Source organism: Callithrix jacchus, chromosome 7 (genome assembly GCF_049354715.1).
Source record: "Callithrix jacchus isolate 240 chromosome 7, calJac240_pri, whole genome shotgun sequence".
Classification (NCBI taxonomy): domain Eukaryota; kingdom Metazoa; phylum Chordata; class Mammalia; order Primates; family Cebidae; genus Callithrix; species Callithrix jacchus.
Genome location: NC_133508.1, coordinates 80188305 through 80202005, shown reverse-complemented (window position 1 = coordinate 80202005; position 13701 = coordinate 80188305). Strand labels below are relative to the sequence as shown.

At 54.4% G+C, this 13701-nt stretch overlaps 1 protein-coding gene across 42 annotated transcripts in view; it reads right to left on the bottom strand.

Moving 5' to 3' along the window:
• The window catches only part of PTPRF (protein tyrosine phosphatase receptor type F), a 90588-nt gene extending 77375 nt beyond the window's left edge, over positions 1-13213 (bottom strand). For 31 of the 42 annotated variants that reach the window (XM_054259237.2, XM_054259241.2, XM_054259247.2 and 28 more), the window contains exons 1-2: positions 13013-13213; positions 5888-5967 (exon numbers count right to left, since the gene is read on the bottom strand). The gene's annotated coding sequence lies outside the window, so the exon portion shown is untranslated. The remainder of the gene's footprint in view (positions 1-5887; positions 5968-13012) is intronic. The other 11 variants (XM_054259238.2, XM_078331467.1, XM_078331447.1 and 8 more) reach the window with 1 other exon arrangement.
• Positions 13214-13701: the final 488 nt, after the last annotated feature.

Sequence of the window (13701 nt, the reverse complement as noted above, 5' to 3'; positions counted from 1 at the left end):
TGCCAGGACGTGCTCCTGACAAGCTGCTGCTGCCCTGCCTGGCCACCCTCGTCCTACCCAATTCCCATGGCACCTTCCCACTTCACAGAGAAACCACAGGGACACCCTGATGGCAGGAATGGGGGTGCTGGACCCCAGAATTCAAACCTCACACTTCTTCTGTCCTTGCCCCAGAAGCCCAGAGCTGAACAAGTGTAGGGAGGAGGATGAGTGTGAACCTCAAGGACTGATATCTGAGGCAGGAAGCTATGCACAGGGAAGACCGAGTAGTGTCTGGGACTGGCTGAATGCCTCTAGGCCTTTACTCCCAAGGCTCCTGGCAATAGAGTGCCTGCAGGCACTTGGGTGAAGCCTCTAGCATGACCGCACTGTACATGGGAGATACGCTGCTATCGCTCCCTGGCTCCACTGGTGAGCAACCCAGAGTCTCTCTCCCATACCCCTCACCTGGGGCACCAGGGGATGTATGGAAGTGCCCACAAGTTCTGCTCACATCATGCTCTGGGCAGAGGGGTGAGACGTGGTCAATCCCTCACGGATGCTCTGAAGACACAACAGAGCACAACAGGAAGTACATGATGGTAAGCATGCCTTGGGGCCCCGCAGTGACACCCATGGACTTTGGTGGGGGAGCTGTGATCAGACCCAGGTCCCTGCTGACCTGCAATGGTAAGATAATTTGCAAGGTGACAGGGTAGGTGAACAGGAAGAGCAGGGCTCAAAGGTGGTTCTGGTCCTTTCTGAAATTTGAACCCTTGTCTCAACTGAGATAATCAAAGGTCATGAGGTCAGAGGGCAGCAGGTGAGCAAAGGTGTTAGATAGAGCGGGTAGGACTTCAAAGTGGGATGGGGCCAAACACAAAGGGAAAGGGGGGGAGTTGTCCCCTATCCCAGGATCTCACCAAAATTCTGAGTCAGGAGCTGAACACCAAAGTAAGAACGTTGAAGGGCATGAGAGGTGTCCAGCCCTGTGTACACCAAGCTGTGGGCTCTGCTCTGTGATCCCAGAGCTGAGGTAGCTGAGACCACATGACTCCTGCAAGGCCATGTTGGGAATGAGGTCACACATCACTAAGGCCCTGTCTGGGCTTGTGCTATGGTGCCACGTGCAGCCAACAATAGAGCACCTTCCCAGTGGACATCAGGCGGTGGGCTATGGGTGGCTCTTCCTCCCGGGGCCTGTGAGCACATCTCGTATCCCATGCCAGGCCAGGTCATCATGGGGTATGGTCCCTTGATGGACCATCCTGTAGCCCCCGATTGAGATACCTGAGTTTATATAATACAATAGTACTACAACAAAGGACAGGGTACGGTGGCCTCGTACCGGCATCATGAGGTATAACAATATAATAGTCACAGAAGGTAACTCCCAGGAACAAGCATTCCAAGCATGTAACCCCCACCAGGCAGGCTTCATAGGGACACAGGCCCCCAGCATCACCATATTTCCCTGCTATGAAAATAAAATGCACAGCACAGTCATCACAGGATACAGCTCCTCAGTACAATGAACAGAGGCTTAATCCCCTGTAGCTGCCTTGGTACAGTAATCATAGCAATGTAACTCCCAGGTGCAGACATGGATGTAGCCATGTGGTCTAGATATCACGTGGTGTACACAGAGGGCACCAACATCATGGAGTGTAGCTGCCTGAGAAGGACATTAGGGGGTGCACCTCCCTGTACATTATCACAGAGGTGTAACTTGCTGCTACAGACATCATGGTGGGGGCAGAGCCCCAGTATAGCCATCATAGGGGTGTAACTCCCAGAATAGACATCCATGTGGTACAGGCTTAGATGAGAGTCTGGCAATGGGTGTTAGAGAACTTGGTCCTCAGGTAACCCTACCCCCAAGGGTACCTGGAGGGGGGGGCCTCCAGGAAACCCCTGTGTATCTGGGTTGGGGTGCTCAGGACACTGTTCAGATCCAGAGAGCTTCTGCCAGTGGTCCATGATGGACACGGGACACAGACGTCCAGGGAGATGCGGAAACACAAGGGACATACACAAACACATTCTCAGGCAACTACTCTGGCAACCACACAGTGGTACGAGCCAGGGCCTCTCCCGCACCAGCTCCTGGCGAGAGCAAGCTGCCTTCCCCCCGCCCCCCGAGACTCCGGGCGTAGAGCCTGCCCTGGTGTCAGGCGGTTCAGGCCACTCCCAGCTCCAGGGCCTCACTCATCAGAGCAGAGCAGCCCTGGCTCCCAAGGCCTGGCCTCAAGTCTAGACCCTATCCCTACACCAGCCCCCAGAGTCCCAGGGTCACCTTCGGGGAGAAGGTGGCAGAGGAACAGGGCTGCTGTTAACCTGGCTGCAGTTGCAAGGTTTAGCACCTTGTGAATCCATGCCAACGGTGTTCACAGAAGAGCACCCACTTCACAGCATGGCTGGGTGAGCCTGGGCTTTCACCAACCAAGATAAAAACAAGGTCCGAGCACTTGGGCTCAACCTCGTCTCTGAATTGCACCGTGGACCATCGGTTCTGCCAAGCTGACATACTTGGGCAGGAACACAATTACATACCATATGATATTACAGAATATAATTGGACACAATTTTTCCCATATTCAGAATGGTTTTAATATATCCTTCTCCTTTGCTACGTCAGTGTAAAGCTGCCAACTGCCCTTTCTTGGGAAGAACTGTCCTTTATTCTCAAATTTTGTCCTTGGTGTTAAAATGTTCTTTCCGGTATGAAATGATGGGATAGCAGATAGCAGTTGTTTTCTAGTAATGTCTTTACCTGGCAAAATAAAAAATTGCCAACCTCACATCTGGCCCTTGAGTACTTTTGGAAATTGTATTGGTTTGTGAAACCAAAGAGCCTGGGAATCACTGCTTTGAGGGAAAAGGAAGAAGCAGGCACTAGACCAAGCCACAGCATTTGCATGTGAACATCACAGAATATTCATGTCACAAAACACAGAAGCTGTGTCACCTCCATGCAGCCCACCCTAACCACCATCAGCCTCTGTGGGGGCCCAAGGAACCAAGAGACACAAACGATGGTGGGGGGTTCCCTGGAGAATAGCTGGGATCATTCCCGAGTCCTCTTCTTAAATATGCAAACACAGATTGATTTGTTTTCCTTGGTCATGCATTATTATTCACAAATATTAATTAGTCTCCAAATACCACCTGTTCCTCCATCCTCCCCCACCTTGCCCCCCCAGACCAGGACCCTGGGGCCCAGAAATGGATAGGAGCAGAAGGAGGGGTATCCAGGGCCCCACAGAGCAGACGGCCAAGAGGAAAGGCCAGCGCTTGAGCAACGGGAAGTGCCTGTCGGCAGGGAGAGCTCAGAGCCGTTCATCTTCTAGCCAGTGGGCAGCTAACCGAGCCCTTTTGTCATGTTCTGGACAGTTCACCGCGTGGCACTGCAGCAGCGGCCGCGGAGGCGGAAACAGGCCTTGTTATACTTGGGAAGGGAAAACCAACATGTTTCCAACTCTCACCAAACCAACCACTGGATGATGACAGGAATAAATCACAGTCTCAGCCAGGACCCCTAACCCAGTGAAGGAGGGTCCTGTGGGGAAGAGGGCGAGGACGCCTTCACTCCTCCAGCCAGTTGGCCAGAATCTGTGAGCACAGCCAGGAACAGCCCACCCTCCCACAGCTGGTGTCAGGGCTCCCACCAGCTGGACTGAGTCCCACCCTGTTGTAGCTCTCAGCTTCTCCATCTCCCTGAGGAGTGGAGGGGGAGATTTGGTGGGTGAGATGAGGAGGAGCATCAGAGAGACTGGGAGGTGGCAGAGTCAGCAGGAGCCTTGCTCTGGGGGCAGAAGACCAAAGGGGACCAGCAGAGGTATCTTCCTGCAGCTGTAACCTCTAAGCCTCCAGGCCCCTTCCCCTAGGGCTAGGGTCCCCCTTGGATTAGTGTTCCCCAGCTTTGCTGCCTCAAGGCTTCTGTACTTGCTGTCGTCTCTACGGGGAAAAATGCTCTTCTCCTGCCCCCACCACTCACTCAGAACTCAGCTCAAGTGGCTCATCACTGTCCGTTTTCCCCTCTGACCCTCCTCAGTTTGCCAGGTTGGTACAGTACAGTGAAAGCAGCAAGAGGATGTAGACCAGAGGTTCTCAATTCAGGGTAATTTTGCCCCCATGTGACATTACAACCAAGTGGAGACATTTTTGATTATCAAGACTGGGGAAAGCGGGAAGATACTACTGGCATCTAGTGGGAAGAAACCAGGGATGCTGCCAGACACCCTACAGTAACAGGCCAGCCCCCACAATAAGGGGATATCGGATCCAAAATGTCACCAGTGCTGAGGCTGAGAAACCCCAACAGAGACAAGATCCTTTGCCAATTGAGACTAGAGTCTGACCTGGCCCTTGCCCCAGAACCCAATCCCTTATGGGCACCCTGGGCCTTGTACCTGAGGAGAGTGGCCTCCCCAGAGGACAGAGGGCTCCACTTTTAGGTATCTCTTCTGGCAAGACTGGGCTTCAAGGTAAGTCAGACCATCATCTGAGGGTGGAGAGGCGAAGAGACACATGGTGTCCCCTATACCCACCCTCCCCATCTGACCTTTCCAGCCTGTGACACAGGCCCTGTTGCTGCACTCTCTACATAACCCCAATGCCCATCTCACCAAGCGCAGGGCCTGAACCCCAGCAGACACCCAAGACATGCCCATTTCCTTCCCATACCCAGGCCAGAACCATCTCTTTCACAGCCTTCTTAGTTCAGCCACCCGTCCAGATGCTCGGTGGAAAGGGTGATGAACAAGACAGTCACAGGCTCTGCCTTTGGGGAGTTTACAGAGGGTGAACAGGCCCACTGAGCTATTGGCTCAGTATGGCCTAACCAGAACTCATCTGCCCCAATCCCATTCCTCCTCCAGGGTGACCAGTCTTGGGGCCAGCACCACCATCACTCAGTCGCCAAGCCCACAAATCCTCCTTAAATGCTCCCTTGCCCTCATCCCACATCTAACCCATCAATAAGTTTGAAACTGTCCTGCCTCCATCCCCACTGCCATGGTGTTAATAAGACCTCATCACTTCCTGCCTCTTCAGTGGACTTCCTGCCTCCAATTAGTCCCTTCCAACCCATCCTGCCCACAGATCAACACCATGTTTTAGCACATAAAAATGCAAATCTGCACTTTGCCACTTTATCCCACAGCAGGCGTTCAGACAGTGTTCCATGAATGAATGATGGGATGGGCAATGGACAGATGAATGCATGGATATTGCTTCTCTGCTTAAGGACCTTCAATGCTGCTGTATTGCCCTCAGGAAAAAGTCTAAAGTCTAGCTTGACATTCGAGGCCCAAGATGCTGACGCTAAACCAAATCTCCAATCTCATTCCCTGCAACTCCAGCCCACCCACTCTGTGCTTCTAACAGATAGAGAGGACAAGGGAACCTCAAAGAGATGCAGAGGATATGCTCAGATCCTGCAGGCACCATGCTCCTTCTACCACAACCTACAGTCAATGGGAGCAGTCTTTTCTACAGAAACGTGGTAAATGGAAAAGCAGAAGACAGATCCTGGTGTAAGTCCCAGGATGTCACCCAGAAGCCTATTTCACACCTACAGCCACCTCTATCATCCACTCCAGCCAGGAACTCAGGCACCATCCTTGATACCTCCCCTCCCTCATGCCCCACATTTAATACTTCAGCATGTCCTGTCTATTCCACCTCTCTAAATAGCACTCACATCCCTTCTCTCCACTTCTGTCATTCCCTCCCTGGTCCAGGCCTCCACAATCTCTCGCCAGTGCACACCGGATCATGTCATGCTCCCTGCTGACACGCCCTCTATGGCTCTCCACTGACCCTGCATCAAAATCCAAGCTGCTCAGCCTGGCCCACAGGACCCCTGTGCACCCCTGCTCCTGGCCACTCCTTGGGGCACACTCACCGGGTCTTTACTTCTTCACCCCTGTCACTCTTGCTGGACAATGAGCACCAAGGGCAGGGCACCGGGGCCTCCGCTCCTTCCTAGACAGAAAGGAAAGCATGAGAAAACATCAAGAATTTCATCACAGCAGCATTATATATTGACACAGAAAGACTTTCAAAATTTGCTGTTTATGCAGAAAAAAAAAAGCAGGTTATGGAAATGTTCATGAAGAACCATCCCCATCTGGTAAAAATGCCCATATTTTCCCTTCATGCCCTTGCTCATTTGATACTCCCTGAGCACCTACTATGTGCTGGGCATCCTTCCAGGTACCATCTACAGAGCTGTGAGCCACACAGACCAAGTCCCTGACCTCAGCAGTAGAATCTGTAGCCCAGCTCCTCAGCATGACCCTGGACCCAAGGAGAGTTGGCCCCTCCCACCTCTGCAGCCCCACCTGCCCGTGTACTCCTCCTGCCAGAATGGGAACTTCCTCTTCTGATGCTCAAATGTGCCAACAAATTTCTTCTTGTCTCCCAGCCTTGCCCATGCGGAATGCCACTGCCTAGAGCAGGCTACCCATGTTGTGGCCAATTTACCCTCAGATCTCAGATCCCGTGGCAGTTTCTCAGGGAAGCCTTCCACAATGTCTCACACTACATGCCTGGACCTTGGCTTGGAGCAGTGACCAAAACCATGACTACTGATGTATTTTTACAATTACTGAGTCACTACCATAAGCTTGGTAGGAGCATGGGGGCTGCCCAGTTCATCTCCATATCCCCAGTGCCTGGCAGACAGCTGGCACATAGTAGGTGCTCAGTTAACATACACTGAATGAGTGAATGAACGCATGAATGAGTTCAAAGAAAACAGCCCAGCCAGGAAGAACACACCCCAACATACGTGCCAATCTTCAAAGAAGCTTCAGAAGCAATATTTATTTTTGAGTTTCTGCTTCTCTATAATTTTTAAAATAAAGGTGTGCCCCTGGATGCCTCCTCCGCTGGCACACATGCAGCGACAGAGCCCAGCCCCTTCCTTCTAGAGCTATTACGGAGCCCCCACCAGCGTGGGCACCATCCTGGGTGGGGGTGGGGGTCAGACACACCCACACCACCTCATCACCACCTCACCAAAGCTCAGCTATTTGGCCGACTTGATGCAAGCTGCACCTTGCAACAGGCTTCTCACCTCAAGCCCCCACATGCACAGTGATCCCGCCCCACACCACTCTGCCACCTTGGCTTCTCCTATAATGGACATAAAGAAACCACGGCCGGGGGCTAGGGGGGCAAGGGAATGTCCTCACCGACCCAAGACTGACCCTCATCATGAAATCAAGGACATACCTCTGCACGTGGCAATTACCCTCAAGTGGCACTAACCACCTTTGCCAATATGGGGGTGTTCTCACCAAGTGAAGGCCATCCCAGCTGACCCAAGATGGCCCTCGCCAGCTCTCTGACCCAGCCTCCACTGCCCCACCTACCTGCACCAGAACCCACAGCACTGTGCAGCAGGACCTCTGCTGGCTTCCCTCCCTGCTCTCCAGGCTGAGTTTCTCCAGTTTCCAGTCAGTGCTGCTGCTTCCAGTACACAGGCTGCCCAGCGGGTCTGGCCAGACAAACCAGCTTCCAGGCCCCAAACTTAAAGGCCCATTTGTCTAGAGATGCCCGCAGGGCCTCACGGTATACAAGTGAGGTTTTTGGCTGCACCATTACGCAGAGACCCTGGGCAGCATGGCAGAGTCCAAGGCAGGGAACCAGGGAATGGGAACCCCCAAGCTGGCCAGGCACTGCTGCCACACCCAGGGCCACAGCAGGGTCTCCTGCTAGGAGACTGGGATAAGCCCTACATGGAGCAGAAGCCACACCTGGAAAGAGGTGTGTACCCAAAGTGGCCAGGGGCCATTTTATAAGACTAAACATTTGCAAAGACCCTGAGGCACACAGAACAGCACAAGGGCAGGATCCTAGAACTTTGAGCCACATCAGTCTGCGATCAAAGTGGCCTCAAAACAACCTATCAGGCAACCAAATAAAGACTCAGATTCACCAATAGCAGCTCCCAGAACCACTCTACACTTACATAGAAAAGGAGCCCAGAACAATCAGGACAAACAGATATACCCCCAGAACAGAGCCAGCACTGACACCTGGAAGGTCGATTAGAAAGTTACTCAGGAAGGGCCTGAATGGTACAGGACCCAAGTTAGAAATCGTGAGTCACAGTGGCTCACCCCTGTAATCCCAGCACTTTGGGAGGCCAAGGCAGGCAGATCACTTGAGCCCAGGAGTTCAAGAGTAGCCTGGACAACATGATAAAACCCTGTCTCTACAAAAGATACAAAAATTAACCAGGTGTGGTGGTGCACACCTGTAGTTCCATTTACTCAGGAAGCTGAGGTGGGAGGATTGCTTGAGCCTGGGAGGTGGAGGCTGCAGTGAGCCACAATACCACTATACTCCAGCCTAGGCAACAGAGTGAGATTCTGTTTCAAAAAAAAAAGAAAAGGAAAGAGAGAAAGAAAAAGAAAGAAATCACACTGCTTGGCCCCTAAAAAGGCCTCAGAAGGGATGAAGTCCACAGTCATGATCAATATCAAGAAAGAAAGCCCTTGGCACCAACAACCCAGGGCTGGCCCCAGCAGAGTTCCCCATCATCTGCCAGGCCTGAAACCTGGCCTGACAGTGGGTCGGGAGCAAGTCGATGATATCCAGGGGAATTCAGGCCAACTGCCCTCTCAAGCAACCCCCAGAAAGCCCCTGTGGCTGCACCAGGAACAGTCCCCAGAAACAGAAGCTAAAATACTGCTAAGGAGCTAACATTGGAATTCTCAGACCTAGAAGTCACCGTCACACAGAGATGTGGTGCATCTGGACCAAAGAGGCAGATGCTGGTAGAAAGAACCTCAGCAGAAGCCCAGGGCCCAAGCAGGGTGGGAGGAAATGGAGAACTCAACACCCCAAGGCTGCCCCTACTCAAAATTCCCTTCCACTTCCCCTAAACGTAGGGTCTCTTCTGTAGGGCCTCACCTCTAGTCTTCTCACGCCCACCCTCCTGAAAGTCAAGCACCTGAGCAACACACACGACCCCATTGATAACAATGGGGGCTGGGCACCCCCTTTGTTGAGCTCCTCAACCTGCTAATCTCAGCTCAGAATTGCAGCTACCTGAGGCAGACAGGAACCCTAACCTTAGCAGTCATCTTATTAAACGCAACCCCTGATGGAGGGTGCGTTTACACCACCCCGGTTGAGGATGATTACAGTAACTGCAAACACAGATAACCGTGCTCACTAGATGTCAAGCCCTGTGCTAAGCACACTTTATGCATACTACCTTTAATCTTCATAACAACCCTTGTAAGGCATGGGTTTTTATAATCATCTGACAAATGAGGAAATGGATTCAGAGAGGTTAAGCCACTTGCTTAAAGCCACACTGCGTCCAGTGCCAGCAGTATAAAACTCAGCTCTTCACCACTGTCGGAGGTGATCTCTCGATCTGCGTAACTCTATGTTCTCTCATATAGCTCTTGCTTCTCTTTCTCTGGCCCACATTTCTTTCCCATACCCTCACACCAAAGCCCCTTCTTGATGCTCCTCCCCCACTGAGCCTCAAACGCCCCCAGTACCTCAAAGGCCACACATCCAACAGAGCTTATTCGCTGCCCCTCGTCCCCAAGTCCCTAACTCAATGAAGCTTCAGGGCCTTCAGTGAAGGCTCACCCCACCACTTCCAGGAACCTGAACTCCTTCCTCTTCCTTTCCTTCACTCCCACATCCAGTAAATCATTGTGTCCTGACCAGTGCGCCTTCAACACAGCTCCATGGTACCACCTATCAAAGCCAGCATCTTCTCTCACCTCACTTACCTGCACCCTCCTGCCCCATTGGGCATCCTGTCTCCATCCCTTTCTCATGGCCACAAAGCATTTTCTGGACATAAACCTGACCACAGCACACTCCACCCTCCCTACCCAAGCTTTAAACCTTTGGTGTTTTCTCTCTGGGTTCTCAGAGAAAAATCATAGGTATGTAACAGGGCACTGAAGCCCCTCTGTGATCTCTGAGTACTTCACAAGTGACAACACCTCCAGTCCCTATTCATATTGGCTTTTATCTACCTCAAGTCCTTTCTCTCTTCTTTAAACTCCTATTCATCCCTCCAAACCCAGTTCAGATCACTCCTTCTTGGTCTCCTCTGGGACTCATCTCACCCTGATCTCTGAACTCTCCCGTCTCTTACGGAACTCTTCCAATCTTCTAACCCAACTCAGAACAGCAGCTGCTTTAGTTGAGCAGATGCCTGAAGCTTAGGGGTGGGCTGCCTCTTCTACATAGCTAGTAGTCCCAAAGGAAGCAAGGACGCCAGGCTGAAAGTGCCAACCCCAGGGTCTGGCACACCGTTAGTAATCAATAACAGGTAACTGAATTGCTTTTGCATTCCCATGGTGCAACCTGCTGCCCCAGGGACCATGAGCTTCTCGAGGGCAGGGCCCTGGCTTTGAGCTTGGACCAAGCACACAGCAGTGTCAGTCACATGGGAAGGGACTGCCACTGCTGACGATGCACTGCACACAGTTCCCTTGGATGCTTACAACAGCCCTGGGATCCAGTCCGGGTTAGATTAGCTGCCCCATTTTACAGGGAGTGAAATTAAGACTCAGGCAGAAAGGGGCCTCTTTGAGGCCTGAAGCTGGAAAGTGGAGGAGGCAGGTTGTGTATCACAATCTGTACTGCAGGAGGTCTGGGTCCACTCCTCCCCATCCCCAGTGAGGACCCTCAAAGCTAGACTCCCATAGTTCAGGCTGATGGGAAAAAGGGTGGACTGTGCCCAAACTGACAGGGCTAGTATTTTGCTCCATGTCAATATGATTCCCAATAACAGATTTGTAGCTAGTTTACGTTTGCTGCAGTCTAACTCTGCCCCGCCAAATTTCTTCACCAGCACCCAACCCCCCTCCTCTCCTGGCAGCCCTGTACACCAAGCCAACCGGCACAGGGCACACAAAGCTGGATAGAAGGAAGGTTTCAGTAGTTGCAAGAGGAAGGAAGAAAGGGAGGAAGAAGGAATAATGTTAATTTTCTTGTTAAAGGAAAGAAAGAGGAAAGAGGAAGAGAAGTTGGAAAAGGAAACTAAAAAAGAACTATAAAGATTTCAAATGATAAGGGAGAAATTGAGCAAGCAAAATGTGCAAGAAAGTGCGTACACAAAAATGCACAAGGATGAGTGTGCATGTGCACAGGTGTGCTACGAGAGCGTGCAGGCACAGATTTCATGAGCCCGGGCTGGCATGCGGCCCCAGGTATGCGAGCAGGGGCAAGAAAGCGGCTAAATGGGGACTCTGCATGGGGATGGAGGAGGTGAGCTGAGTGTGGAAATGAAGGCAAGTGTGGCCTGTGCCTGGGGCTGAGAATGTAGGGGCTGTACTTGGGGAGTTACACCTGCTCTTTCTCGAAGCCCTAGGCTCATTCATGTAATCAGTAAAAAGCAGGGATTTTCATGCTCCCTGAAGCAAGAGTTAATAAGGAGCTAAGCAAAGAAATTTCCTTAGATAGCCTGTCAGAACTCCCTTCTGGATCCCTTAGATCCCCGAAGCCTCCCAAAGGATCCCCCACCAGATCTTCCCTTCTCAGCACCCACCTGGAACCACCACCCACATCATTTTCTAGGCCTCTCACCCCAGTGCACTTCCCTGATTCTCAGTCCAGATCTGGCACCAGGTCGCTCTGGATCCCTGCCCTTGTTCCTTCAGAAGTGGAGCCTTCCTCATCAGCACTCCTAATCCAGCCTCCCGGCCTAGCGCTGGGGCCCCTCAGGGAGATCCAGACAACCCCCAGGCTGGGTCAGCCTCCCTCCCCCATTTCACAGCTCAGGCAGGTAGCGCTCCCCACCCCCAACCTGCTCCAACTCAGGGGCCCGCACTGGGGGGCAGGGGGGGCTTGAAATGGGGAGAAAGTCTAGCCCCTCCCCCCCGGAGGGTGGAAGAACCGGAGGGGCAGCATTCCAGAGAAATGGCTGGGGGGTTCCTAGCACAGAGGGTGCAGAGACACCAAGAGATGGGTGAGAGACAAGAAGCAGAGAGACTTAGGGAGGGAGACAGAGACTCACGGAGAGGAAACAGAAAGACCCAAGGGGAGAGAACAGGGAGACTTAGGGACAGGGAACAAGACGACCCAGGGAGACAGAACGGAGAGACCTGGAGAGAAAGAACAGAGTGACCTAGGGAGAAAGAACGGAGACAGCCGGAGAGACCCTGGGATTGCAGGGGCGTGAGACTGGGAGGAACTGACACCGGGAGGCAGAGATGCCGAGGAAAACAGAAAGCAGTCAGGACAGCGACGTGGGCTCTGCGATGGGGAGCCGGCATGGGACGGGACGGGACGCGACGCGGGGCGGCCACTGAGTGAACTTTCGGAGCGGGTCCGACTGGCCACGTCCTCACGGGACAGGTCGCTCCTGGGCCTCCAGTGCGTTGCAGCCGGGTGGGGGCGGATACAGCCTGCCCGGCCCCTCCCCACCCCCTGCTCGGGAACGAGGAGGGTGGGGGGCTCCAAACTCGCGCCCGGCGCAGCCCGAGACCGCACGTGCGCTAGGGCCGCGAGCGAGACCCGGGCGCGCCGGCTGCGGATCCCCCGCCGGCTGGGAGGGGGCGCCTGTGCGGCGGGGGCGGGGGCGCGGCCTGGACCCGCCCGGAGCCGGGGGCTGGGGGGGCTAAGGGCCGCCCCCGGAGCGCGTCCGCGCTAGAAGAGGGGACAAGGCGGGACCGAGGAGGGGGAGCAAAAACGCAAACGGGAAACTTTGCACTGTGGGGGGGGAGCGCGCGGGCTGCGGCTAAGGTGCGGCGGAGAGAGAGGGAGGCGGCGAGGGGCGGCGGGGAGCCAGCCAGCCGGCAGCACTGGGGGCGCGTCTGCCGCGGAGTGAGCGGGGAGGAGCCGCCAGGCTAGGGCGCGGGGGGGGGGGGCTTCGCCGAGGCTGCGGGTGCGGCAGGTGGGGGCGCGGCCCGGCCTCAGCGGCGCCCTCGTCCCCTCGGGACCGCCCCCAGCTCAGCTTGGTGGACGCCGGGGGAGGGCAAGGAGAACCGGGAAGGGACGGGTGCGGAGGGGGCTGGCGGGGAGCCCGGGGGTCACTCACCGCCTATCCAGGGGCCGTCGGTCCGCATGTCCCCCCGCAAGCCGCTGGGGCCGCTGCTCCCACTCCTCTGCCGCCGCCGCCTCCACCTGGTCTCGCTCCCGCCACCGCCACCCAAGCTGGAGCCGGAGCCCGACCCAGAGCCGGAGCCGGAGCTGGAGCCGCCGCCTCTGCCGCCGCCGCCACCGCTCCCGCCGCTCCCGCGCCAGCTCCAGCCGCGCGCTCCCCTCGCGCTCGCGCCCGCGCCCCTGCCCCTGCCGTGCGCGCCCCCGGCGCCGCCCCTCCCTTCGTGCACTCTCGCTCGTAGAGCCGCGGAGCCGTGGAGGCCTGAAGAGGCCACAACCCAACGCCAAGTCGTAACCGACCGGAACCTCAATATTGAATCCGAACCCCAATAATGAACTTGGACAGCTCAGACTCAGATACTACGTCCAGATCCTTCTAGTGGCTCCCAGCCCTAGCATGAACCTAATGCCACTCTAGGACCCCACTTCTTCCCCATACAGATCTGAACCTGATACTGAGCCCATACCTTGCCTTAAACCCAATATTGAGTCTAAAGCCCTTAATCTGCCCCCAAATTAGCGCAAGTAGTAATTTTGTTCTGAACCTCTATACTGATCCCAAATACCAATTCTGACTCTAAACCTCTTTCTTACTGCTACCTGCCCTAACCTTGCTAGTGACACTGG